The following is a 27,547-nucleotide window of genomic DNA, read 5'->3' as shown; positions in this document are numbered from 1 at the left end:
TTTTTTTTCCCTCCATACTTGGAAACCACTGAGGTCTTAGAACTCGGTGCCAGAGTAGATATCACAAAAAATGTTTTAAAGACAAAAGAGCAGGGGGGGGGGGTTGAAAAAAAATCCAATACCTCTTACAATCAGGTCTGCTGTAGCCGATAACTTGTCCACACTGGTTTGGACCATACAGACGTATTTCCCAGCATGCTTCAGTTGGATGTTTCGGATCATCAAATCTCCAGCTGAATCCTGCTGATAAAGTAGGGGAAAGTAGGCTACAATTACTTTTTAATGAGCTCTAAACATCCTCCGCACATGAAAGACACGGTGACAAATGGATTTATTTTTACGCTGGCTGATGACAATATCAGCGACGCAGGCCGTGGCCTGTGGATGCTCCTGATTGTCACATCGCATGCCTTCTGATGGCACCTTCCAGAGACTTCAGGTGTGTGGCCTCTCAGGCTCCCTGAAGCAGTTCTGCCACCATAAGGTGGCTCCTGATCTTGTCCTGGGGGTTTCTCCAAAATGTCCTCTCCCTGCCCTCCACGTTGGCATTCCCACACTTTGCAACTCCACATTTGGAAAGAGGAAGCAAACCGCTCCCTCCTCATTTGGAGGCGTTTGGCAATTTCCTGCACAGCCTTGTTCTACAGCCAGCAATTTTGATTGCTCCCAGGTTTGAATTAAAGGATTATGAAGACCAGACTCTCGAGGGAAATATCCCATCACCTAGTGTGGAACGGGTGCTAATTTGTTTTCCAAATGCCAAATGCATGTTTGATTAGCAGATGAATAGGACTAATTACATCCCCGGGTCTAGAGATGTCTCTGTGCCCCATAAATATTTCTACAGCATTCAACAGCGTGGGACTTTTAATAAACAGGAGAGGTTCCCTCCTCAGGCTCGCACAAAGGTGGCATTTGAATGAAGGACTCTGGTTTCTTATCCCTGTTCATCAAGAGCCTGGTGAACATCTGTTCAAGCATAGGTCCATCCCACAGGCCAGGTGTTGAGATGCTCTGCCTCTTTCCAAACTCCCAAAGAATAGCAGAATAATTTATGGTCTACCCGCCCACCCGAGTTTTCCCCTTCCAAACTCCAGAATGGAAAGCGGACCCAGATCCTGAAGTACTCCTTCTGCAAATGGCCACCATCCTGGTGAGACTCAATGGTATTTTGCATATGGCGGCTACCTTTCAAGTGCTTTATTTCTGTTAACTCACTAAACACACGTTCTGAGAGGCAGGCGCTCTTTTGATTTCACAGAAGAGGAAACTCTGCTACAAACAGGTGAGGTGACTTGCCAACGGTCACTTAGCTACTAAAAATCGGGGCCAGATTTGAACCCCTACAGTCAGCCACATAGTCCCCATTCTTAATAATATTTTGCTATAGGACTCTCTAGAAAGACCTTATTCTCACTGGGAGTCAGCAAGTCCTGAGTTCCTATCCTGTGTGTCAGTAGAACCCATCACATTTATATTTACCAAAGACAATGGAAGAAGCTACCAATGGCTGTCAGGGGATTAGCACAGAGGCCAAAGCACACAGCAAAAGGAACACTCAAGTTTTGATACTTAGTTGTCTTGGGCTGACCCCTGCTGTGTGATTTCATCTAAGTCTCTTAATCTCTCTGGACCTTAGTTTATTGACCTTTGAAAGATGGATGTCTTGCTCCACTGTGCTGTGGGATTGAGAAACAAATCAGATTGTGCGGCTACTCAAAATCCTTTTTACAGACTGTGAAGCACACCATAAATTTAAACTGGTATTATTGATGGTCATGATCAATTTTCTTTCTGAAACAATCATGTCAAAGACCTTAAAGCTAACTCAAGAAGAGCTATGAAAAAAAATTTTTTTTTTTAAATCTGAAAGTCTCTTACTTATAACACTTAGGATTTTCATCCAGTTTTTACTGTGCACTGACCATGTCTCAGTAACAGGAGATAATAGATGCTCAACTTATTTCCTACGGATTCTGTGGGGATTAGGGAGCTAATATATAAGAAGGTGCTTTATAAATGATTAGGCAAATAGAAGGAATTATCATTACCACCACCATCATCAATATTATTATTATTATTATTATTATTATTATTATTATTATTATTGCTTTGGCACCAGGGATTGAACCCAGGGGTGCTTAACCACTGGGTCACATCCCCAGCCCTATTTTGTATTTTATTTAGAGACAGAGTCTCACAGAGTTGCTTAGCACCTTGCTAAATTGCTGAGGCTGGCTTTGAACTCACGATCCTCCTGCCTCAGCTTCCCAAGTTGCTGGGATTACAGGTGTGCACCACCATGCCTGGCTATCAGTATTATTATTAATGATTTTTTTTTTTACCTAAGATATTTTGACTGGGGAAACATAATACTGGAGATATAAATATTCAAGTGACATATAACACTTGAACAGAGGTGTGGATTAAAAATCAGCCTCCCATAGGGAATATGAAAGGTGCATTGATTTTAAGACAGAAGCCACGTTGGCAGTAAGGACATGCCTATACCATCTCCTTAATTCACTTTATTCACTGGGACTTGAATGTCAAAGAGACTTCCTGTGGCCTGTTTCGGAGCACAGCAACCTACCATATGCTCTCTGATTTTGGGATTTAGTACATGCTCTAGTGATTCGCCAATTTTGACCAGATTTGTATCTTTAAAATGAAACAAATATATATATATATATATAAAAATAGGATCGAAGTAAGAATTTCCTAGAAAGAGACTTTCCCTTGGAACCAACCAGACCAAACTGTTTAGGGAGATCTGCACCGATGCTCTTACCCAGGACGACAGGGCCATCTTATCCCCTTATCCCCCACCCCATGGTCTGTTCTGTTCCCGACAGAGCCCTTGAAAGTGTCAGAGGAAAGGCGGTCAGTTCTGGTACAGCATAGAGGCCACATGTGAGTGATTACGAGGACATCCAATTTGATTGTCCCGCCTCTATTCTGATTGGAGAAGACATTTTTTTATAACTACTTCTCTTGCCCAAGAAATTGGTTTCAATGTTCAAACAACTCTTCTGCTTAATATAGACAGGATTTTCTCGACTTGCATTTCCTGTAATCACAGCTAGTGTTATCCTTCCTCTGTGTAATAGAAGCACTAAAGTTTATGCAGTATTTCTTTTGAGGTAGGCACTGGGATTTGCATTTTTTTTTAGACCAAGAGGTATTTAATAGCTTCAATGCCCTCATGAAATAGGTAATGATCTTGTCACTTAGCCACAGTGATTCAGCGGAACCCCATGGAAGAGGTCCAGAGTGGTTCAGATGGGCCGTGTCATTCAGCCTCTCTCAACCAGGGTTCCAAGAGACAGTCCCTAATGAACTGTGACTTTTTTTGATGCAATGCATGAACTTCTCTCCTATTTATCTGAAATGGTGCCAGTTGGATTCGATGCTGAGAAGAAGAGAAAAAAATAGTCATTCAAATTGTTCCATGGAATTCTGTAGCTGGAACTCATTTGAGAAAGTCGGCCTGCATGTCATCAGACGTTCAGTAGAAGAGATGCCCCTTCATGTCCTGGATGGTGAGCTTTAAGCCATTTATACTCAACCTAAAGCAGGTAAGATAATGTGCAAATCAGATTATGTTGGAAATGTAGGGGGTGGGGAGGGCTTTTCAAATTATAGCTCCATTTTTGAATTCTGCTATATTTTTATTAGGTGCCTCCAAAATAATGGCAGCCAGAAAGAATCTTCATTACCAATAGGAATGCAGAGCTGGGTTAGGGCAAAGAAAAAAATTTTTTTTGAGAATGATATTTTTGTTTGTTGGTTTGGTTCTAAGGATTGAACCCAGGGGCACTTTACCACTGAGCCACATCCCCATGCCTTTTTATTTTGAATTTTGAGACAAGGTCTCATTAAATGGATGAGGCTGATCTCAAACTGGCAATCCTCCTGCCTCAGCCTCCTGAGTGGCTGGGATTACATGCACAAACCATGTTGTCCAGTTTCATAATGATTCTGATAGACACAAACTGTCAATTGTTTATAGATTTAACCTTGTTATGTATTTATTGATAAAGTGCACCGTGAAAAGTAAGGCCTTTCAAAAATCAAGTACTTGAATTAAAATTACCTGCAAATAATACATAGCCTCACCAGACTTTTAGAATCAAGAAAGCAAATCCTAAATTTGCAACCATGAGTCTTCTACAAGAGCTAAGGGGAAGGACAATTAGTAGCCTAAAGAGATATGAGGTGACTATTCTGAAGTTCTTTCTCTAATCAGGTCTAGGGTCAAGCACATGGATTGGGGCACAGAGCTTGGGACTTTGAAGTTTAAAACTGAGTGTGGCAATCTAGGAACTGGAAGAATGTGACTCCTAGGAGCGTCAGTCTCCTCCTTCACACACAGGAACACATAACCTGCCTGTGGGATTGCTGTGCAGAGTTGACAGCAGACTTGTGGACAGGGTGACATTAATGCTTACCCCTCCGACTCTTTCAAAGTGGTCCCCATCTCGGTCGAAGTCTATCAGGTGTCCTTTAAAGGACTACGTGAAGACGATGTCCAGGGAGTGATCATGGGTCACCTGGCATGGCAGGACGATGCTCTCTCCCACTGTGACGTCCATGCTGGAAGCGGGGACCATCACCCTGGTGGGATCTGAGAGTGGAAACAAGACCAGAGACAGACAGCGTGGTGGGCCTCCAACCCCGCACCCGGGAGCAGGCAGGAGTGGCTTGGCTTTGGTCATCTGGGAATCCCAGATGTGAGCCAGGAAGTCGTTTTGAAGACAAAAAGATGAAACTGCTCATTATGTGAACCTTCCCCAAGTGACAGAACCCAGCGGGGGAGCCCTGAGGTTAGATCTCTGCAGATGCTCAGGGAAAACAGAAAGAAGGCTCTAGTAACTTTGCCTTTTCAGTAAAGCTACACTCGACCACTGAGCCACATCCCCAGCTCTATTTTTGCATTTTATTTAGAGACAGGGTCTCCCTGAGTTGCTGAGTGCCTCACCTTTGCTGAGGCTGGCTTTGAACTCGCGATCCTCCTGCTTCAGCCTCCAGAGCCCCCGGGATTCCAGGCATGTACCAGCGTGCCCAGCTATCAATTAGTTCTCAAGGCTCTGCCACTAGCTATAACCCCAGCCCCACCAACCCTATTTTTAACAGATGAAACTCATGTCCAGGAGTGTTAAGAACTGTTATTCTGCCTCTCTTCATTTATTTTTCTATTTTTATTTTTTTGGTACTGGGGATTGAACCTAGGGATGCTAAATCACTGAGCCATGTCTACCGCCCGTTTTTTTTTTTAATATTTTTTTGGAAAATATTTATTTTTTAGTTAGAGGTGGACACAATATCTTTATTTTATTTTTATGTGGTGGTGAGGATTGAGGAGAGTGCTCTCTCCCTGAGCCACAATCCCAGCACCACCCCCGCTTACCCTCTTTATTTTTTATTTTGAGACAGGGTCTCATGAAATTGCTGAGGCTGGCCTCACACTTGTGATCCTCCTGCCTCAGTCTCCTGAGTTGCTGGGATTGCAGGTATGTACCACCACCACACTTTGCTTCATTTAGCTGAAGGCCTGATATTCATTCACAAATCATCCAGAGAGAAAGTCTAAGGGCATAACCTATCAATCTGCACTCTTTAGTGTGTGTCATCAACTGAAGATATTTTAATGCAGAAGGAAATTCAAAGAATCCCTGCCATGGGTTACAACTGGTTTCAGAGGCTACAAGAGAAATGAACTTCCTGCCTTCGACAGGTAGCACGCAGGGGTGATTTCAGGTCTAAAATGCTAGCTGTAGCTCTAAGCTTACACATGGAACTTGGAGTGTACAATCAGCACACCTATACCACTGAGCCACACTCCTGACCACCTGTCTCCCACTTTTGATTGGCAGCAGTCTCCTGAAGTAACTGTTCAGCACTCTATGCACATGTAGGGGTCTGGGACAGGTGTTATTATTAATTTTTTTATTAAATTGGCAAATTCAGCTGCCTATTAACCAGAGAAGTCCCTAAAATAAAGGATCATGTTGGTACAGTTGCTAAGCTGACAGCCACTAATTCATTAATCGAGCACTTGTCGCCGATTTGCGTTGTGAGCTCCAAAGCAGCAAGAATCAATGCAAAATAACTCATACGCTGTACACACACCAAGAGAGGTCTCCTCGGGACTAGAGAAGATTAAATTAAAGAGGTTTAGAAACCTCATTAGCTTCTTGGTTTTCTCAGAGTGTATGTTTCCTGAGTGCTCTTGTTTACTGCGTTATGAGTTCTGATACTTTTTTTTTTTACCGGATTAATTTCCTTCAATTTCAATACACGTGCTGTACACAAACAAACAGATGGCTTCTTGAAAAAACAAACTGTCTCCCTTCCTTTGGTTCTAATTCATCAAGATCAGCAGGAACCTGTATTTCTGACTTCTGTTCTGAAGAGAGTCACTCTAGTAGCTACCATTCTGTGCAGAGAAGTCTCAGAGGCAATTAGAACTCGAGATGCAAATTTGTGCCTGGATTTGGATGTAATTAGCAAAAATAAGTCGGATCAATGACACCCCTCAATCAATGTTCATTCTTGTGGTCGGTTCCTACGGGAGAGAATGACATCATTGGGACTCTTGCTTAGAAATTTCTGTGCCAAGTGCTCACCCGCCCTCGTGCTTACAAACATTCTTACTTTCTACAGTGTTTTCTGTAACATATAGATGACAGTTGGGAAACTGCTTTGTGGAAGAGGCTGTAACAGCCATGAAGACAGGTTACTTATTAAGCACTCCGTTAACAATGAGATCAACAACTCCTTGCACCAATTCCAAACGTACAACAGGCATCCAAGCCATAGAACATTCTGACTTTGGCTGTTGATGAAAAGATTTCCTGAATTAGAGCTATTCTCTGTAAACAAGTATTTGGGGTTCATGGGACAAGAATTCCATTTCGATGAGGTTTTGCCTATACGATACCAACCATCCCATTTCCATTGATAACTTTTTTAACATTTCATTTGTAGTGCCAAGATTATCCCTTGGTGTCTTTTAGTTTAGCTTTTTTTTTCTCCCAGTGCTAAGATGGAACCCAGGGCCTCACACATGCTAGGCAAGTGCTTTTCCACTGATCTATATGCTCAGGCATCCTCGATGCCTTTTAGGAAACAATTTAATGTGTTGTAGTCAATTTAATTTAATGTGTTTAGTCGTCTTAATGCATTCTCTTTGGTAAGCAAATTTCTTAAGTGTAATGGTTTTGACAATGTTCTTAGTAGGATTTTTTTACATACTTTTTATTTATAAGGAAAAATTTAAAAAATGGATTTCTTCAAAGGCCTGAAGCTCATCAAAGAGCTGAGAGTCAGTTTACCTCTAAAGCCACAGGGCAGAGGGACAGAAAACTATTTTTAACAACATTTAAATGCTGCAACAACGATTGTTGATGAGTGATGGCAAAAACCCTTCAGGAAACATCTCTACAGATGAAGTTCAGCTTTGTACGGTTGAACCCACTTAAACAAAACTCAGTGCTGCATACATTATATTGACCAATTCTGCATAAAACACATATTGAATGAAAGATCATGAATACATGAATATTAGAGATGAGAATTGAGATTCATAGTGATTCTAAGCTGGGCCAACCTTCTGCCAGGCAAGTGCTCTACCACTGAGCCACAACCCCAGCCCATGGGCCAACCTTTTTATCCAGGATGAAAGTTCATGGGGATTGAGGCAAAAAAGCTACACTTAAACAAATCTGCTGCATACACACCGTGTGGAGGACAGGTAGCTCACATGGACAAGAGCTGCCCACATTTCCATGTGCACCGTGCCCAAGAAGCTACCAAAGAAGGCCAGCACCCTCATATCCTGCATTCCTAGCATGGGGCATTCCAATTTCAAGAGGTAACAGTCCAGTTGTACTTTGGGTGAGTCAGAACACAGCCCTTTGGGAAACACCCTGTGGATTCACGGACAGCTTCGTGGGTCTAGACCCGTGGAGGACCTAAGAATCCTCCAACAGCTGGAATCACTGAACGTGTTTAGCACGAGAAAGGTGCAGCCAGAATTAGACAGGCAGTCAGCATAGAGAGGTGAATCCATCAGATTGGATCCAGGAGGCCAATCTGAGTGAATCTGGGAAGTTGGAGACTGTCCCCTGCTGGACTGAAATGCCTTCAGAGCCCTTCCTGCACCCTATCAAGATAACCTGTTAAGGTCTCCTGTCCCAGGATAAATTATATTGTCCCTCCCTACAGGGAGTTTTAAAGTTGTTAATTAGTGTGTCCTGGGATGCTCCATATGGCCCTTCCCCCGGCCACCTGCTTCCCACCTTTTGGCCATCCCACCTGAGCATCCCTGGGCCTAGTCACAGATGCAGGAAGGAGAGAGATCATGGGAAGAGGGCAGGAGAACAGAGGAAGCCCAGGACATATCAAAAGGCAAAGCATCCTGGCTTCTGGGGACACCAGGACACCAGCTGTGGCCCCCTCCTCCCTCCTGGTAGAAGTCTATGTTCTCTTTTTTAAATAAACCCTTCTTTATCTGCGTGCCCCCTGTGCTTCTCTAATGTTCATACTTGAACATGTCAAGGAGCAGGACTCATCACCCAAGGAGGCTATATGGTGAAGGACTTATCCAGACTTATGTGGGACCCAGAATGTGATCAAGGAGCCACCCGAGGGTTCCCTCACCAGTCACCATGTCAACAGCTCCCACCCTGCGGCTGTCGGTCATTGACTCTTACCTCTGAGCCTCCTTTTATATTTTTACCTGCTTTTGAAAAAAAAATCATTTACTTTGAAGAGATTTCAACGTGACCAAAAAGGTGCCACCAAATTTAATATTTTATTATATCTTCTTACTACCTTCTTGCTCTCTCTCTACACACACACACACACACACACACACACACACACACACACCTGCCTACACTCACACGCAGTGTTTGCCTCGCTGTGACTTTTCCACTTTTCACTTAAACAGTCCCCCACCTTGAAACTGACTGCATTTTGAGGGCAGCTATTCTGAGGCTACGCTCACGTCCCGAGGGTACCCATCCACCTTAGAATGTGCTGCAAACCCCGCCTGCATGGATGACCTCCATGATGGTGGCCAAACGGTAACCCCCCCATGGCCACCAGTCCACCTGCGTGGACCACCTGACATCTGACGCCAAGAGAGTGCTTTCCTCTTGCCCTTATTTATTTATTGGCTGACATATATTGGCATACACTCATTTTATCTGACACATTATCATACTTTTCTATGGTGATTTATTTTAATGCTCAAATGGTCCCCATTTTGGCCTCCAGGAGTCCTTTTAGGTGTGCCCCTGTGTCGTCTTGACATTTTTTGTCGTCATTCAGAGTGTATGTCCTTGCTTTCTACTTCAGTCAGATGTTCTAGGTTCATCTCATGCTTTTCCCTACTACAGCTATTGAGTCAGTCTTTTCTCCAGGGCACCCTGGTTCTTTGTAGTGGGAGATGGTTTTGAGAAACCAAGGTGTAGACACTGAATGTACTCATTGTTGATGAGGTCATTGATTCCAGGCCTTCTCAGCCAACAGAGTTGGGTGTGTGTGTGTGAATATATATATATATATATATATATATATATATATATATATATATATACACACATATATATTCATATATATATATTCATTAATATATATGTATGTATATATATGAATATATATTTTTATATGTATATATATTCACACACATAGATATATGTATATGTACAAACATAAATATATGTATCCGTATGTATATATGTATATATATGTCATATATGTCCACAGGTATATGTATGTAGGTCATATATGTACATACACATATATATGGATGCATATAGACAGAGACCATTTCCATCTCTATTTCTATTTTTTCTGACAGCATTTATTTACTCAAGTTGTCTCAATTTTATCATTTTACCATTTTGTTCAGTATAAAACAAGTCTCCTGTGCCCCCTCCCTCGGCAGCTACCTGCCACCACCCTGTGTCCTGGAGTCACCCTTCCCCAGAGTCCTCGACCCACCTTGCCACCCTGCATCATAGCCCTGCACTTGGAGGGATGGGAAGGGGAAGAGGAAGTTAAGGAATGGAAGCCTGCTTAGATTTCCTTAACATTTAAAGTGTAAATATTTAAAACACACCATGGAACAATGAAATTAAAAAGATAGCTAACTCTAATTCTAGAGCAGATGCCACTTAAAAATTAAAGTTTCATGCCGCTTCTAAGAAGAAGAATAAATAAAGCAAATGTATCACCTGACTAAAATTCAAGCAATGAATTCCTGCACTGCACACCAGGGCAGGGGGGAAATCTGAGCTAATACATTAGTAAAATCCCTATTGTCAGGAGTGAGGCATTGCATAAAATTATATTTATCTTTTGGAGACAAATGCATTGTTGTATCGGAAAAAAATGATTAATTTTCTAATTATTGTAGCCTGCTTAGACGTTAGGTTCTACCTTTTAAAAGAGCTAGAGAAACAAACACACAACACACTATGCTTCCGCTGTGCCCTTGAGTGACTTTTCACAGAGGAGCCGACCTACGTGACTTCCACAGGTGCAAACTGTGGGAGTGTGCTTGCTGTCTTGCATGGTGGTGGATTTTTCTCGTGGTCTTTTAAATTCTAATTTGGAAGTTCATCCTGATGAAACAAAAATTCAGTGTACCATGGTCCAGCTAAGACCAGGCATGTATGCACTGTCGAATGCCACCGAAGGATGTTTTGGTGGTGGACAGACAGCATAGACAACAGAGGTTCCCCAAGATGATGACAGGTCTGGTGAAGACACAGCTGTCTTGGTTTATCTAAGTACCAATCAAGGGTGGCCAAGTGTGGGTACTTGGCAAACAGGCGTCCAATGATTATCCATGTTATTAGATTTGCCTGGTCAAAATGTGTAGCATTAAACACCTATTTAATTAGGAAGATTGTTCTAAGGACACCTGGATTCTTCTGATGCCCCCCGCCCCAAGCCTGTAACTTGTTTCAATGGTTAATAAGGAATTTGTATGTTTTTTAATCAGCAAGTTATCATCTGTCTAAAAATCATTTGGGGTCATTCCATTGTTCAGCCACCAGGAGGAAAGTAAACTCTTGGTTTGGGGTTTGAGCCATGTTTTTGTAGCAGGGTTTCTCAGCTGGGATGTCTTTCTAAAGGCCAAGACTTTTCTGTGGTGCCTAAACTTTTATGATGAATAAGGATACTCTAAAAGCAAAGTAGCCAGCCAGTAACAAAGGGATGAAGATAGCCTAAGTTTATCCTCTCACAATTTTTTTTGGGGGGGAGGATGCTTCATTTATGATATAAAAGAAATGACAATCTAAAAGAATTATTGAAAAAAAATTAGAGTCAATGACAAATAAGTTGCATCTTCAAGTCAGAGTATAATTAAAATCTCGCCATGACATTCCTTTTTCTGTGAGAAAAGATCCAAAAGAAAGGGAAATGGGACCCTCAGCTACCTATTTTACCTGGGGAGAAACATGTTCACCAAATAATCCCCCTGTTCTTTCTCTAGGGAGTCTAGATCCAGGTTCAGGTTTCAGGCACAGGCTGAGTTCTTTCTGTTTGGGAAGGAGAAACGGCAAGGCTGTGTGTTCCAGCTGCTACACATGAGTTAACTGTCCCTAATGAGTGACCGGGTAAAAGGGTCTCAAATAAATCCCATTAAATGTCAGTGAAATAAAGTGGATCCCATTGGAAACATTGCACAAAAATGGCCTAATAAAGCCTTTCCTGCTGAAATAACTAGATTACTGGGTCTGAGGGACATTTGCCATGTCTGCTGATGCAGTGTGAGTAGAAGAAATGATATGTATACCTCGAGGAAAGGACGAGGATTTCCACAGATGCTGCCTTCCTTGGTCATTATATGCACAGGAACCACCGGTGCCCTTTGGTGCAAGGTCTGTCCTGTGGGGACAATTCATATTCTGGACACTAGATGGTGCTAAATGCTCAGGAGAAGAAGCCATCACCCCTGTTTCCCTGCTAACCGTGTTCCTGTTAGAGGTTCTCTACCTGTTTCCAGATGCCTCCGCTTAAGAACTCTGCATTTGGGGAGGAGACAATAATTGTCCTATTCTAATTGTTCTTCTTTGTTTGCTTATGAGTTTGAGAAGGGGAACTTGTGAAGCTTTAAAAGGAACATATTAATAGCTTGGTGGACATGGGTAGCTACCCTTGCTTGATTTGATTTGATTTGTAAAGCTTTCTGCAAATAAAATTTACCCCCTGCACCCCACCCTGGTTCTCCCAGCAGTCTGATTTGCTACTGACTAGCTTGCTGGGGATTTGTCTGCAATTCTAAGTGAACTTCCCAAGAAAGTCTTCAAGATGGGGCAACTAGGAATAGCTCCTGGGCCCCGTGCAATTGCTAAAATACCTGCTTTGTGTGCATGCTGTGTTTCACTAACTAAAAGAGACTCTTCTTCCTGGTGTGTTGGTTGAATGGGCAAGTTGAGTCTCTATAACACTTCCAAGGAAATTTAAAGGAAAGAGAATAATAATCGGTGGAGACCCGAATTGAGATTTCACCACTGCTCTTCATTTGGAGGAGAAAGATGCCAATTCTTGAAACCCACTCTGGTCGGGAAGGACTCATTCTCTGGGGATAGGTCTGAGGGGGTCACTGCACATGGGGGCCAATCTTCCCCATCACGGACAGAGAAGCTTTTCTTCCATTGAGATCCACTGACCCAGAAAAAAAAAGAATTTAAAAAAAAAAGAAGAAGAAGAAAAATCAATCGAGGATCAGAGAAGTACAAAGCAACTTAATTTAGTTTATTTGGGAGACGTGTTCACCACGTTTTGTGTTTTTAAAATTAGGTACAGGGGACATTGAAAAAAAATCCAAAGATACATCAAGTCATTTAAAAGAGATTTCATCTGTGTAAAGGAGACAGTGAGCCAGGATGAGGAACATCGGGGACAGAAAAAAAGATGGGGGTACACAGCAGGACAGATAGGCAGATAGTAGCATCATCAACACCAAAGACCACACACTCTGGATCAAGGACACTCATTCCAAGGAAAGCAGGTAGCCACAAATATATATATATATATATATATATATTTTTTTTTTTAAGTGAAAAGACGATCTCTTGTGGATCAACATCCCGTCCTTTGGTTTTTAGGATTCTAAAATAGAAAACCTTGGCTTGGCATACAGCACCTTTGTAAATACAGTAATTCACAGACAAGCTATATACGTGCTGCTGTGCTCTCCAAAGTCCCGTCTGGAACTTAAGTCGGCATTCTGATCTGACCTGATGTCTCCTGATTTTGAAATCTACAGTCACTATCCTCCACAATGACCACTGGGCTTTGGTGTGGTAACGAGTGTTACAGTAGTACTACTATCTGAAAATACTCAGTAATCGTCAGTGTCGAACCTTGGTAGCATATTCTAGAAAGAGACGTAGCTAGCTGGCTAGGTCAATTGAAAAAAAAAAAAAACCCTAAGAATTCCTCACTCCAGAAACATGTCAGTTACTTGAATTAAAACAAACAAGAGTCGTGTGCATGCATTTAAATGTCTGCTCCTCAATAAATGCTTATAAACTTGCTAGATTATCCATTAGAATCTAACAGCTCCCTATTGGTAGGGAAAGATAGTTAGACAAGAACCCCAGCTGAGGCTATAACAAATATGTACACATTATTTCTATGACTCACGTCAAGTCCCTGAGCTGCAGGGGAATAGAATAAATAGGGCTTTACAAATTGCTATAGCATCTATTTGATGCTCACAGTGCTCACAGAGAGATAGGTAAGAAAAATGCATCCATCCATATACCCATGCAGTCATTCTAGAAGATGTGCAAAGGATGTGGAACTCTACATTTGTAGATCATTCCATGATTTTTTCACTCATTACCCATTTGCTTTCCACAAGGAGGGTATTTGGCCACCATGCCAGGTGACCTGTTACTTTCCACCATCCCAGAGGGGGGACAGTCACACAGGATACAATGCACCCTTCAGTGAGTGACATGGCCACCAACAGCATACCCTGTCATGTGGGAAGCTCCCAAACAATGTAGGAGCATCAGAAACAGGCTGGCCACACACTTCACTGGAAACATGTCCAGGCTTAGAGCTTGTCTCAGAAATGGAAGCTGCAGCTAATTCTAGAGAATCAGACCTCATAGGGATGTTCTAATGCTGACATGTTTTGCTAAAACCATCAGTCTCTGACATATAAAACCCACTGATTAGTGTCTAAAAACCTATTTTCCCACTTTGGTCAATGCGTTAGTCAGTTTTTATATCACTGTGGCCAATATACCTGATAAGAACAGAATAGAGGAGGCGAAGTTTATTTTGGCTCAGAGTTGGGGAGGTTTCAGTCCATGTTTGGCCCCCTCCACAGCTCTGGGCCCACTGTGAGGCGGAACATCATGGTGGAAGGGCTTGGCAGATTCGACAATGGGGAGGAGAGACAAGCTGAGGGCAAAATATAAAACCCAAAGTCACATCCCCAGGGACCTACTTCCTCAGCCACACCCTATGTGGCTACAGTTATCACCCAATTAATCCATTCAAGTGGATTAATTCACCAATTAGGATAAAGCTCTCGTGATCTAACCATGTTTCACCTGGGAACATTCTTGCATTGTCTCACAGGTGAGCTATTGGGGGACACCTCCTACCTACACCATAAGAACCACACAGCAACGCTGTATCAGGAGCCACCAAGAAGTCATTTCCTCATCTGTAATTTGAAGGTGATAGTGTTCGGCCTCCCAGGATGACTATGAAATTCAAAATGGGTTAATGGGTTTCAACATGCTTCATAAACCCTAAAAGTGCTCCGTGGCGTGAGATACTATTATTCCTCTTCCTATCGATGCCCAGGACGTGCTCAGGAAGAAAGGTAAAGGACACACTTATGTTGGACAGTGAGAAGAGGGTGACATTCAAAGGGAAAGAGCTGACTCTAGTAAGTCATTGTTCCAAGGCAGCTGTGGGGCTGCTTAATAAAAGCCAGCCAAGATGACAAAGTAATTTCTGGTTCAAGCATGAATGCTCAAGTACAGGAGTTTATGTTTGATTGCCAGATGCTTCAAGATGCCCGCTAAATCCAAAGACACTTCATGCACCAACAATATTCTGGCATCCCAAGTCAGGAGGACTGTATAAATGCACATTCCAAAAGCTAGAGATGTCATTGGAAAATTACCCAGAAGGAATAATCGTGAAGCTGGGGAGAACCACTCAATCTGAGGTTTGGAAAAAAAAAAGAGGTTAAAACAGGAATACAGAAAAATGCATGCATCAGCTGCAGAACTGCAGGTTACAAAAGAAGACACTGATGTTTGCTAATGATGACGGAGACCACTCACCAAGGTGCTGGAGAGTGGCTTCACTTATGGATTTTGGAAATCTGTCCATCCTTGGTCTTTCAAAAGAAGACTTATTGCGTGTTCAAAAGAAACTGTTAAAACCTTTACCTTTCTTATCCTCACCACAAATTAAGGCTGTAGTACAAATTTCAAGTGTTCAGGGAATGTGTCTAGGAAACATTTCCCTTTTTATTTTGTGGTTGTCTGCTACAATCATTTATATGAGGGGTGGGGGAGAGAAAAAGGGTATTTCCTATGGAAGCCCAGTTTCATAGATTCCTGTTCTTGGTCAGATAGTCATGGTACCATGATGGCTACTTGTCACCATCACTGAACACCAGAATCATTACATCACCATGGCTCATGTGCAGTATGTGTTTACCATGCCCTGGAGTCAATTTTGCATAACTGCATTTATGAACTCAGTAAAATATGAGCATTGTGAGGACAGAGAACATGCTCGCCATAGCTCACTGATACAGAGCATTGCTACTGACACATAACGGATGTTCTGGTGAATATGTGCACAAGGAATGAGCACTAAAACCTTACAACTCCATGATACAAATCTCACTGTTACCACCATTTAAAAGACAACGGGTGTGGTGGCACATGCCTGTCATCCCAGTGACTCAGACGGCTGAGACAGGAGGATTGCAAATTCGAGGCCAGCCTCAGCAAATTTGCAAGGCCCTCAGCAACTTAGTGAGATGCTGACTCTAAATAAAATATAAAAAGGACTGGGGAGGTGGCTCAGTGATGAAGTGTCCCTAGGTTCAATCCCCAGTTCCAAAAACAAAAATGTCCCTGAGGCTCCCTGAGAGAGGTTAAATATATTCCCCAAAGCAGCATGCCTAATTAGAAAGAGAACACAGATATTTGAACCCCAGGCCTGGCTGAAGGGACAGTTCCCCCCCACACCATAAATGACTCAGTTCCATTCCAACATGACTGCAGCTCACCGCTTGCTGTAATTCACTGCGAGAGGCCTTGGGTGGCTGCCAATGTTTGGGTACAAATGAGCTCCACCTTATTCTCTTTTTATGCTGATAAAGTGTGACATGATGTGTTGGAACCCAGGATACCTTTCAGGAGTCAAGATATCAGAAGGAGGAGGAAGAAATGCAAACCTGAGCCCGAAGTGACAAGGTGACAGAGGATCCAAGAGAAGAATAGGCAGAAGAAACCCAGGACCCCAGACACGTCCTCAGACGTCAGGAACATGGTCAGGTCGGGTTATATATGGAGTCCTGAGGAGGCGAACACTAAAACACTCCAAAATTTAAAAAAAAATGTCATTTCAAAGCATCGTGTATTAGAAACATAGAGTCCGAGATGGTATAATTTAGGCATTCAAAATGGAAATAGTGGACGGTGGTTCCACAATTTCTGTGTTTAACTTTTATTTTGACCCCTTACTAGGTTGAGCCTAGGAAAGTGACTTGCATCCTCAGTACCTCAGTTTCCCCAGATTTAATAAAAACCTTTCCCTGATACATGATGAGTCAAGCTGTGTGACATTTTGAGAACACAGCTTGCCACATGGAAAGTACTCCATAAAATCTACTATTACTAAAAATGTACCCAAAACAGATTTCACCATCTTTAGCTCACAGTCAATGCCCAAATCCTTACGTTGGCCGACACTGCCCTAGATCATCACAGTTGGTTTTTCATTGAAGACAGAGATCCTAAGTAAAAGAACGGTTTCAGGTGTGAAGGTCGTCACCTGAACCATTCAGGTGTCAATTGCAGACTGCTGTCTAGATTCCAGATACAAGTCTGCTCTCACAGCTTGCAGTGGTGAAGAAACTCTGCTCTGGAATCAGAGGAATCTGGAAACCAGGTTCAGCTTTTCCCCTTCATAGAAGACTGAATTTGGCTAAGTTACTTGACTTAGCTGATTTGTTTCTTCAGTTTTAAAAGTCTGCGGGTAAATGTATGCAACCAGAGGCTATTGTGCTAAGTGAAATAAGCCAGTCCCCCCAAACCCAAGGTCAAATGTTCTGTTTGATTCTAACATATAAGAAGGGGTGGGGGAGGGAAGAATATAAGTTCACTGGATTAAACAAAGGAGTAGGAAGGAGGAGGGATGGGAATGGGAAAGACCACAGAATGTATGGACTTAACATTCCCAAGCTCAAATATGAACCCACGACCAGTGAAACTCCACACCATGTGTGAAAGAACGAACAAGGCTCGTGGTCGGAGCAACTGCCCGTTTATTGAGGAACAGTTCTGCATATTTATAGAGCCAGGGGTAGTTTGACAGTTGGCATGGGGTGCTTTTTGATTGGAGGGTAAGGATCAGGTGAGCCAGCAGGGCTAGTCTGGTGGGTAAGGATCCTGTGAGCCAGCAGGGCTAGTCTGATTGGTGGCTAAGGATCAGGTGAGCCAGCAGGGCTCCCCATTGGATGGCAGGATCATGTGAGCCAGCAGGGCTTACCATTGGATGGCAGGATCATGTGAGCCTAGGAGGGCTCTACATTGGATGGCTCTTCTTGAGGAATGGGGAAGTTAGTCTTTGGAGCCGGGGTGACTCCCAACAATGTACACCCACAGAATACTCCATGTATGTAGGATATGTCAAAATACATTCTCCTGTTATGTATAGCTAAAGAGAACAACTAAAAATGTTTTTATAAATGTTAGCAGCAGCTCATAGTGGGAAAAATGTATTTGTTAATAGGAAATATAAAAACGTAAGGAATCATCATAAAGTATTTGTTTTAGCTTCATTCAACCCGCTTCTTTGCCCCTGACATTTATTTATTTTGTTTCTGTGGTGCTAGAGAGAGATCCCAGGGCCTCACACAGGCTAGGTAATAAGTGTCCCACCACCGAGTTACGTCCGTAGTCCTGCCTCTGACGTTTTATCTGATGGAGATTGGTAGATAGATTCACGTTCCATCAGGTAAATCTAACATTCTGCCAATTATCTAATATAAGCTTGTTTTTCTTTGCTGCCAAAAAGAGTCCTATGACTGTGTGGTATTTGATGGTGATGCTGATGATCACAGGATTTGATCATTTGATAGGATGAGGATCACATCATGGTGACCACCCAACCCCTCTGGGCCTTGTTCCGCCTGTCTTCAGTGTGGACGTTTTCAGAGACGGACAACTTCCCCACACCTTCAGAGCCTGGGATATGAAGCATCTGAACAAAGCTTCATGGAGTTGCATGCTTGGCTTTAAGACACAGAGTCTTTTAGAACTTTTGTTTTCCCCTCTTCTATTTTATACTCCTCCAGAGGCTAGGAGTGGCTCAAGGACAGAGGGTTGTTTTGGGGAGAAATGGCACAAATTCCCAGGTGCACTGTGAGGCTGCTCACTTCCCGGGGGTCGGCTGGGGCTTGTGGTTTGACTGTCCCCCTGGGAAGGTGGGGAGCGAACTTCAGATGGGGCACTCACTCAGTCTTCTAGAGGAGTCAGTAGAATGTTCCAGCAATTGAGATCAGCCTTCCAGGATTGGGGCATCCGCAGGTGACGTGAAACCTAGATTAGAGTCCTCACTGTGTGAGTGACTGTGTGACCCCCACCCCCACCCCCAACTCCTGTTTCTTTTACAAGCTCAAGAAAAACAATAGCAGTAACATGGTGAGCCCCGAAGAGAGCAGGTGACCTACACGGGTCTCCACTTCACGGAACCCTCCCTCTCCATGCTCTTTGGCTCTATAGAGATGACTGAATATAATTTATGCACTAGGATGTTTTGACTAGGACAGGATAATAATAAAGCCACAAAAATAATTATGATGCTTATGCGACAAGCACCATGATGGTGTCTTTCCATGTGATCTCATTTCCTCTTGCTAATAACCTGGATAATAAGGGTTCTGGGAACCTTCTCAAGCTTTAAACAGGAGTACAGAATTTTTCCTTTTAGGACATATGCCTACATGGCCCAAGAACATGGTTAAGAGGTGTTACTATTGCACTCAGGGATGCCGGGAAGCAAGCTGCAGGCGAGAAACCCTGAATCTTGAGCTGGAGGTGGTGTAAGACAGCAGAGCAGCCTTATTCTCATGTAGAGCATACCCCAAGATTTAGAAATCAGTGATATCAGGTACCAATGCAGCCGGGGAGCTCAGATGGTCTGAATATTTTGATTAGCATCAGTTAAGACCTGAAATCCTCTCCCTTATCCATCCAGCCAGGGGACCCACCCTTCCCACCCCAGAAGTAGGTTTGGATTTAACTTTTTAACCACAGAGGACAGAGGAACATGTCTGGACCAGAGGACGGACGCCAGGTTGAATCAACGGTTACAGGGGTTTGGCAAAGGTCCCTATAGAGAACAGAAGATCCCATCTCCTCAATATGGCTCCCAAGCAAAGAGGACTGGATACTCTATCTCCAGGCAGTGATCAGACCCGAAGGAAAACGCTGCAAATATTGATGAGTGGAACAGGGAATTTCTCCAAGGAATTCGTTCAAGGAAAGAAACCTAGAGGCAAATTGTCTTCCAGGGAATCACTGCAGAGTATCTTTCCATCAATGAAGAAACACATCAGGAACGAAGAAGACACAAGATGGAGGAGATGGTGGGATTTTTTGGATTCAAAGTAGGAAACAGATGATGGGGAAGGAACATTCTAGAAGAATATTTATCTCTCATATATATATATATATATATATATATATATATATATATATATATTCACATTGTATATATATTCACCAATTCACTATTATATATATATATATATATATATATATATATATATATAAAATAAATATATAGAGAATATATATGTATTTAGTGAATTTTAAATATGTGTCTAATTAAGTTTTTGAAAACTGGCCCAAAGCTTGAGGTTTGACTGAGTGATATGAATACTACAGAACACTAAGAAATGAACAAAGACACTAGCTAGGAACAGCTAAAAAAAATAGAGAAAGAGAGGAGGAAAAGAAAATGATGGTAGGGTGGGAGGGAAAAAGGAAGGAGGAATTGTGGTCTGCTCCACTGTTTCCCTGGGAAGGGCAGGGCAATCACGGTTATGCAATCACAGGTTAATGATCTATCCAGAATGATGATTTATTTATATGAGGAGGGTGTAGGAGAGAGAGCTAAGAACTCATTTGCTGTAAGTCCACAAGATGATCTGTGAGAATAAAGAATCAAGATGCCTCCATAGCAACACACGACTGTTATTTACCGATGAAGATCAATGTCCTACGAATCAGCTGTACAGGACCAAGTTGGTGGGAGGGGCTACCTCTAGGAGAGGGGGGGGAAGCGGGAGGACAGGAGGGTTGGTCCTCATACTGAGCCTTTTAGAAACATTTCATTATTTATTTTTTCCCCATCTGAAAAATGGAGAACACAAAACGCTGTCAGGTTGACATTGGGATCTTTACTTCAAAGATGAGGAAATTGAGGCTTACTGAGCAGCAGAGAAGGAATTTTTAAGCTGGGTTTGTAGAGACTCTCAACAATGATGGTACTCTTAGCTCCCTCTAAGAGATGGGCTGCTTTGGAGGGCAGAACATCTCCTTTTTCGTTAAAAAAGGTCGGCCAGGCAAGGTGGCTCATGCCTGTAATCCCAGTGGCTTGGGAGGCTGAGGCAGGAGGATTGTGAGTTCAAAGCCAGCCTCAGCAATTTAGTGAGGCCCTAAGCAACCCAGTGAGACCCTGTCTCTAAATAAAATACAAAATAGGGCTGGGGATGTGGCTCAGTGGTAGAGAGCTCTTGAGTTAAATCCCCGGTATCCATGCCCCCCCCCCCAAATCCCTCCAAGTCTGTCATGTATAGCTAATTGGAAAAAAATTATAAAATAAAATTTTAAAAATATGCCTCTGGATTTGTTTGTTTGTGTGCTTTGGAGGATCCATACCAGGTGAACTGCAGCCTGACTCCTTTCTTGTTCTGTCTTCTAACATTCATTTAGGGGGACGACATCTTTCTCCTTGACTCTCTGGGTCCTCAAACAGGGGTTTGGATGGGAGTTGTTAGCATTTTCCCTAACTGAAAATAAAGATGGAGCTCAGGATTCACTGAAAACTGTCTGGATTTGACGTAAGATTATCCTTCCCAACATCAAACACCTGCCCTCCTCTGTTAGGTATGGACTCATGCATTCTCCATGTGGCTGAATGATAAACAATGACTAATTTATATTCCAAAGGATTCCTCTCAGAGACCCCCGGAAGAGAAGTACGTCAGAGAAAATCACCCCCAAATGTCCCAATTACTCAACAGTATAGGGAAGTTTCTTAAATTACCAAAGAAAGTACAATTTAGGATGGCCATGTGTCCTCTCTTGCTTAGGACAGTCCTGGGTTATTACTGTTGCTCTAAGCTGCCAATCGTACTCTGGGTTTGCTGAAAAATTACTTGGTAGTATTGTGATACTTTGCTGTTGCTCCCTAATTCTATGAATAGAATAGAACAGAACAGAATAGAACAGTCATAGAATCTATTACACATTCTACTTCTCTCTTGCTCCCTAGTCAGTCTTGTGGAATGAAAATGGGTAGCCAGGTATTTTACCCGCCTGGTACCCTCTCTTTATAATAGGGAATGATCCACAATACAAACATGTATTTCATGAACCGACTGCCTTGTCTGCACACTGTTTGAAAAATAAAACCAACTTCATTTCCCAGCTGCTTTAAATGAAATGAAGTCATTTGATAAATGGCATTAGCCTTTGGGTCAGACGTTATAGATTACCACAGGCAGAGCCAGGTGACACCTTCTGTAGGCTATTGATTAAAATGAGCTGATATTCATCTTTCCAAGCACAGAATAATCCGCCAGCATTACAGACATGATGGCAATCTTACAGAGAAGGTTAATCAGATACATGAGAAATCATATCAGCTCCTTGATGAAGTACAAGTCACTCAGAGATCAATCACAGACCCCAGGTACCCACAGCACCGTCCCTCGGAAAGCAGAACGCAGGGGCAGGTGGATACCATTTTGTCAAAGACCTTGAACAGAACACGGCACGCCGCAGGTTGGAACAGTTTTGCCTGCTGAGAGCATTGATTTGTGGGTTTCATAATGCATGCACAATAGTCCACAACATAAATATAAGCAGTAGATATAAAGCAATGATTTGCTTTTCCTGAGAAGAGAGTGACAGATCTCTCAGACCCGCAGGGCTGCTGTGGAAACCACGCAGGATTTGGGAATGTTTTTAGGGAACTCCAGGAAGGCACCAGGTCAGGCACTTTGAGATACGACTCCTGGGTAAATGGTTGCATAAGCCATGTGGGCGGGCAGTAAAGCTCAGACCAGTGAAAGGACAGTGACTTTTAGGTGATACACCATTCAGTGCTTCACGTGGAGAAGTCTAATTCTTGCTATAGGTAAAACTCCACATTTTATAGAGGAGGAAATGGATACTCCTAAAGATTGATTTGACCCAGGCATCAGAAGTGCTAACGGAGGGCTGGAGGTGGTCTATGAAACCAAGTCTTCCAGACACGGAAGTCCCCAACCCTGCACTGTGAGCTACTGAGGACCTATTTCCCTAGTGCGCTTCCTAGTTACTTGCTCTTGAAGCACAATAACTCACCGAGCTCCTCTGGCAGACAGTGTAGTGAAACAGAAGGGGCATGACGATTAGATCTCTGTATATGAAATTTCCCATTTTTAGTTTTACTCGCAAAAAGAAGGGTTAGGAGACATAATGGTATCTATTAAAGTATCTCAAAGGGATCTTTCACTTGAGATGCTCTATGATTTAACTGCGAGGAGGGGATGATTCCAACATACGGCAGAAAGAGACTTGGTTATAGGGTCTTTTAGTTATTCATTCAAGAAATAGTTCCAAAGCACTTAGGATATGCGCAAGGCATTTTGCAGGTACCAGTCACTAGTTCTGATCTTCCTGGGGTCTATGTTCTAGAGAATGTGACAAGGAAACAAAAATAAGTTTAGATTATGAAAGTGTTATGAAAGAAATGGAGTACTCAATAGATTGCACTTTGGGGTCCCACTCCCAAATTCATAGTATGAAATTTTAATCCCACCATGATGGTATCTGGAGGTGAGACTTTTGGGAGAGTAATTAGGTCATGAGATTAGAGACCTCATCAGCTGGCTCGACTGCCCTACTATGTAAGTATTCAGTGAGCAGATGGCCATCTGCAAATCAGGGCACCCTCCTTGGAACTGGGTCTGTCAATGCCTTGATTTGGGACTTATAGTCTCATAGTCTTTAGAAAGTGAGAAATATATTCTGTCAGTTAAGCTAGGGGGAAAAATAAGTGATCCTTGTTATAGTGGCTAAGAGCTTAGGGGAAAGGTGTTCTAGTGTTTTTTAGAAGGTAGGATTTGTAAGGGATGCAATTGGACATTTGGGTGAGGAGGTTTCTAAGCAAAGTGCTGAAGGGGTAGTTTGATTCCTCTTCACTGCATTTGGAAATATGCAAGAAGAGAGGAATAAATCCCAAAGCAGAATGAGTAAGAGGACAGTAACTAGAAATTCAAGATCTGAAAAATTATCAGTCTATCCACGTTGGAGAGAGAGAGAGAGAGAGAGAGAGAGAGAGAGAGAGAGAGAGAGAGAGAGAGAGAGAGAGAGAGAGAGAGAGAGAGAGAGAGAGAGAGAGAATTTCTGGAAAAGGGTAAGAATGTGGCCATGAGACCTTCTACCTTCTACCTAGTGTGGGTATTGGGGCAGGGCTCCTGCTGGGTGGGTCTGCAAGGTTCTATTTGTGAGACTAAATGTGAGTGTCGTGAACCCATTTGTAGAATATGTCATTTGGCTAGATGTGGGAGCTCTCAATTGGTGGGTTATGAATAGTAGAAAAAAAGAATGACTAATTGTGTTTGGTGGCCATCATGCATAAAGTTAACACGTCATCAAACAGTGAGATTCCACTCAGTATGGCAACCTGGTACACAGATGGACTGATTGGTCAACCTGCCCCCATTATTTAAATTTAATTTATTTAAAATTAATTTCACTCTCTTTCCTTCAGTGATCATAACCTAGATTTGTATCCAACGAATGTCCCTCTAATGCAAATCTCCCACACGTCAAAGGTTTCATCTTCTCTTCTTTGGGAAGCCCGAGTTGTGATACCTCTGGATACAGACTTTGTGTTGTTGCATGACAAAGACATTAGAGGGCTTTCACGCTTTCTTCCAACTAAGTCTCTCTCTATCCAATCACAGAAATCTAATGTTAGGAGAAATCATAATTCTTTACCAAAGGCTCTTCATTTTATAGATGGTACAACTGGAGTCTTGGGGATGTGACCGACTGGTACCCTAATGATTTTGCCGGGAATATGGCACACTTCTTTTGCAGAGCTGAATCTTAGGACCAACTTTGCCATTCACACATGCTAGAAAAATCAATTTGAAATATCCATGAAGTTGAGAAAATGGGTTCATGGGTATTTCCTGACCACTATTTGAGTATCATGAACCTATGCTCTCCCTGTTTTTGTGACGGGGAGACAGGACAGAATGACCGTGAATCCCCTAGTCAGCAGCTGAAGGAAAGTAGAGTTTTTAAAGACAGGACTAATTTGTTTCCTGGTGAGAGGTGACAACCTGCCTCAATTTGCTTCAGATTTCTCAAAGATAATGACTTGTGTTTTCTGGTCCCAATTAACCCCCCACTGCTCCTTAGAAGACCATGTCCAGTTAGATAACTCAATGTTTTTTGCTCACTGAGCACCTCTTGGTCTAGATTCAGGAGGGCAATGTGGATTCAGGGCAGGGTCACGAGCAGGATTATAAATAGGAAGATCTGAACAATTCCCTCTCCATCATGGAACAATGCCCTCTCCAACATGGAAATTTTGCATCTACTGAAAAATTTAGAAATGACCAAAGACCAGTCTTTTGCACAAAGCAGTGAGACCCACTGAATACTGCACATCAAAGTATTATGTCCTCAAATCATTCAGAGACACACGACACTAAGATATAATGAAGTCAGGGGTGAATCTAGAGAATACGTGCTGCTGTCTGAAGGTATTCCAACTCACAACTTTTAAACGCTTTGAAAGGCACCTCGTGCAAGTGCATGGCTTTCCACCAACTTGGCCATGAGGTTCAACCGGTTTGTCATCTCCAGTCGAAAGCTGTCATTTCAACTCATCTTATTTTTTCCAAATATATTTTTTTCTCTATTCCTTCTCTTACTTACTCCTCATCCCACCATGGATGGGCGGGGGCAAAAACCATGGAGAGTTCTTGTCTCAGTGCCATTCTTTGTCTTGGAGGGGTGGCAGAAGCAGCCCTGTTGGGTTGACCCTGCATTTTATGTTTCATGGTGAGAAAGCCCTGAGGTTATAAAATGGGATCAGTCTGCCTAATTCGAGGTTCTGTCCTAGGAAACCCACTGATGTCACGAGTATTTGAGTCTTTGCCACATTTTCCGCTATCAGTTGGGTCACAGTGGGAGGTACCCTGTGATTGACATCTGCCTGACTACCTGGACTGATCTCTCAACTGGCTCAAAAGTATTTTCTATCAAACTCCTTCAAATCCTAACATGATTAAATAGAAAAGAGACCCTTTTAATTGGGCCCTATTTATTGTTCAAAATCAGCAGAGTCACCTCCTTTTCAACCCACTGTTTATGGTTGATATGCCGGAGATTTTTAAGAAACGGAAAAATCTCTGCAATAAGCACACAGAGTCAATGTGATAGAATTCCACTGAAGGCTATGCTTTTGCTTAGACAAACACCACAGCAAAAATAAGTGTCCAAAATTGTAAGTCACAGAATGATCACATTTTTTAGGTGGGAGGGCCATTTGGGTCAACGTGCATTCAGGGTAGCTCCTGAGGATGCTGAGATGAACAGGACACCCCCTTTCTAAGCTACTTAGAGCCCCCCACACCCCTTTTGATTCATGGATTCTTTCTGCCGGTCTTCCCCAGAGCAGGTGCCCAGTCTGGAAATGAATGTCATCAATAACAGAAAAACCAGCAGTTTCTTTTTTTCCATTGACTTCATTGTTGGGAATTTTGTCCTTTTATTGGACATAAATAATTCCCTTAGCTCCAACCGTGGCCACCCATCTCTTTGGCTACTGCCCTCTGATGTCACCTAGAGTTCCATAGCTCTTTAAATGTTAGAAAACGATGACCACCCCTCCCCTCCCACCTTCCCTGAGAATCTTCTTTGACTAAATCAGCCTCCATTTTTATAGCTGTGCCTCCTACCACCATCCCAGTTTTGCTCCTCCTTATGGGGACTTCCAATTTCAATGTCTACCTGAACATAGAAGACCCGTCCATCACCAGTGGTAACGGTCACCAGGGCTATAGCAGATCTTGGGACGACGTTTTCCTCTATGATTCTGGACCTTCTGTTATGTGCAAGATTTAGTTTGCCTTCTTGAAAGCAGAGAATAGTGTCAATTCATGAATAATCCAACTAAGACCTTGGACACACAGCCTGACCCCCCCAGTTGGACTCACTCCTTCTCGTTTTTGGAGTCCAATGCAAATCTCTGTAGGTGACTCTATTAAGATGAATCTTGTCCCATCTGGCACCTATGACGATCTTTTCGAGGAGATTCTGACAGAGGCTGATTCTGTCATCTGTTCCCTGGTGATTCATGTGACCGGAAAAGTCACTCAGTGTGTCACCAAGAATGTCAGGTGCGGCTGGTAAGACATTCCAACAGGAAGAGGTAGAGGAAAGAGAGGGGAGGGATGGCTACGGATGTCCTTCCCCAATGGACATCAATCCCTACTATGATTGAAGCGTTTGTGCCACATACAAAATTACTCAGGCAACGATCTTAAGAAATGTGGCCTTTGGGGTGTGCCTGAGTCATGAATGGGGTTAGGCGCCCTTGTAAAAGAGCTTGCGGAGGAAGTTCATCCCTTTGCACCCCACTGTCTCTTTAGCTGAAGTGCCAAATTGGACTTGGGGCTAACGCCACTCACCAGAAACCAAGTCTGCCAACACCATGATCAGGACTCAGCCTTCAGAGTCAGGAGAAATGAATTTCTATGTTTATAAACTACCCAGCCCCTGGTATTTTGTTACAGTAGCACAAAAGGACCAAGACCATCCTCTAACACACACATGGGGTGAGACATGTGATACCATAAGGAGTAGCAACCAGGATGGCGGTAGGAGGCACAGCTATAAAAGTGGAGGCTGATTTAGCCAAAGAACATTCTCAGGGAAGGTGGAAGGGGAGGGGTGGTCATTGTTTTCTAATATTTAAAGAGCTATGAAACTCTAGGTGACATTAATGG

General features: G+C 42.8%; 1 pseudogene; it reads right to left on the bottom strand.

Moving 5' to 3' along the window:
- The window catches only part of LOC143386335 (contactin-4-like), a 67,752-nt pseudogene that overhangs the window by 24,732 nt on the left and 15,473 nt on the right, over positions 1–27,547 (bottom strand).

Source organism: Callospermophilus lateralis, unplaced genomic scaffold (assembly GCF_048772815.1).
Source record: "Callospermophilus lateralis isolate mCalLat2 unplaced genomic scaffold, mCalLat2.hap1 Scaffold_109, whole genome shotgun sequence".
NCBI lineage: Eukaryota > Metazoa > Chordata > Mammalia > Rodentia > Sciuridae > Callospermophilus > Callospermophilus lateralis.
Note: the sequence above shows the minus strand (reverse complement) of the source record. Positions and strands in the feature narration are given on the sequence as shown.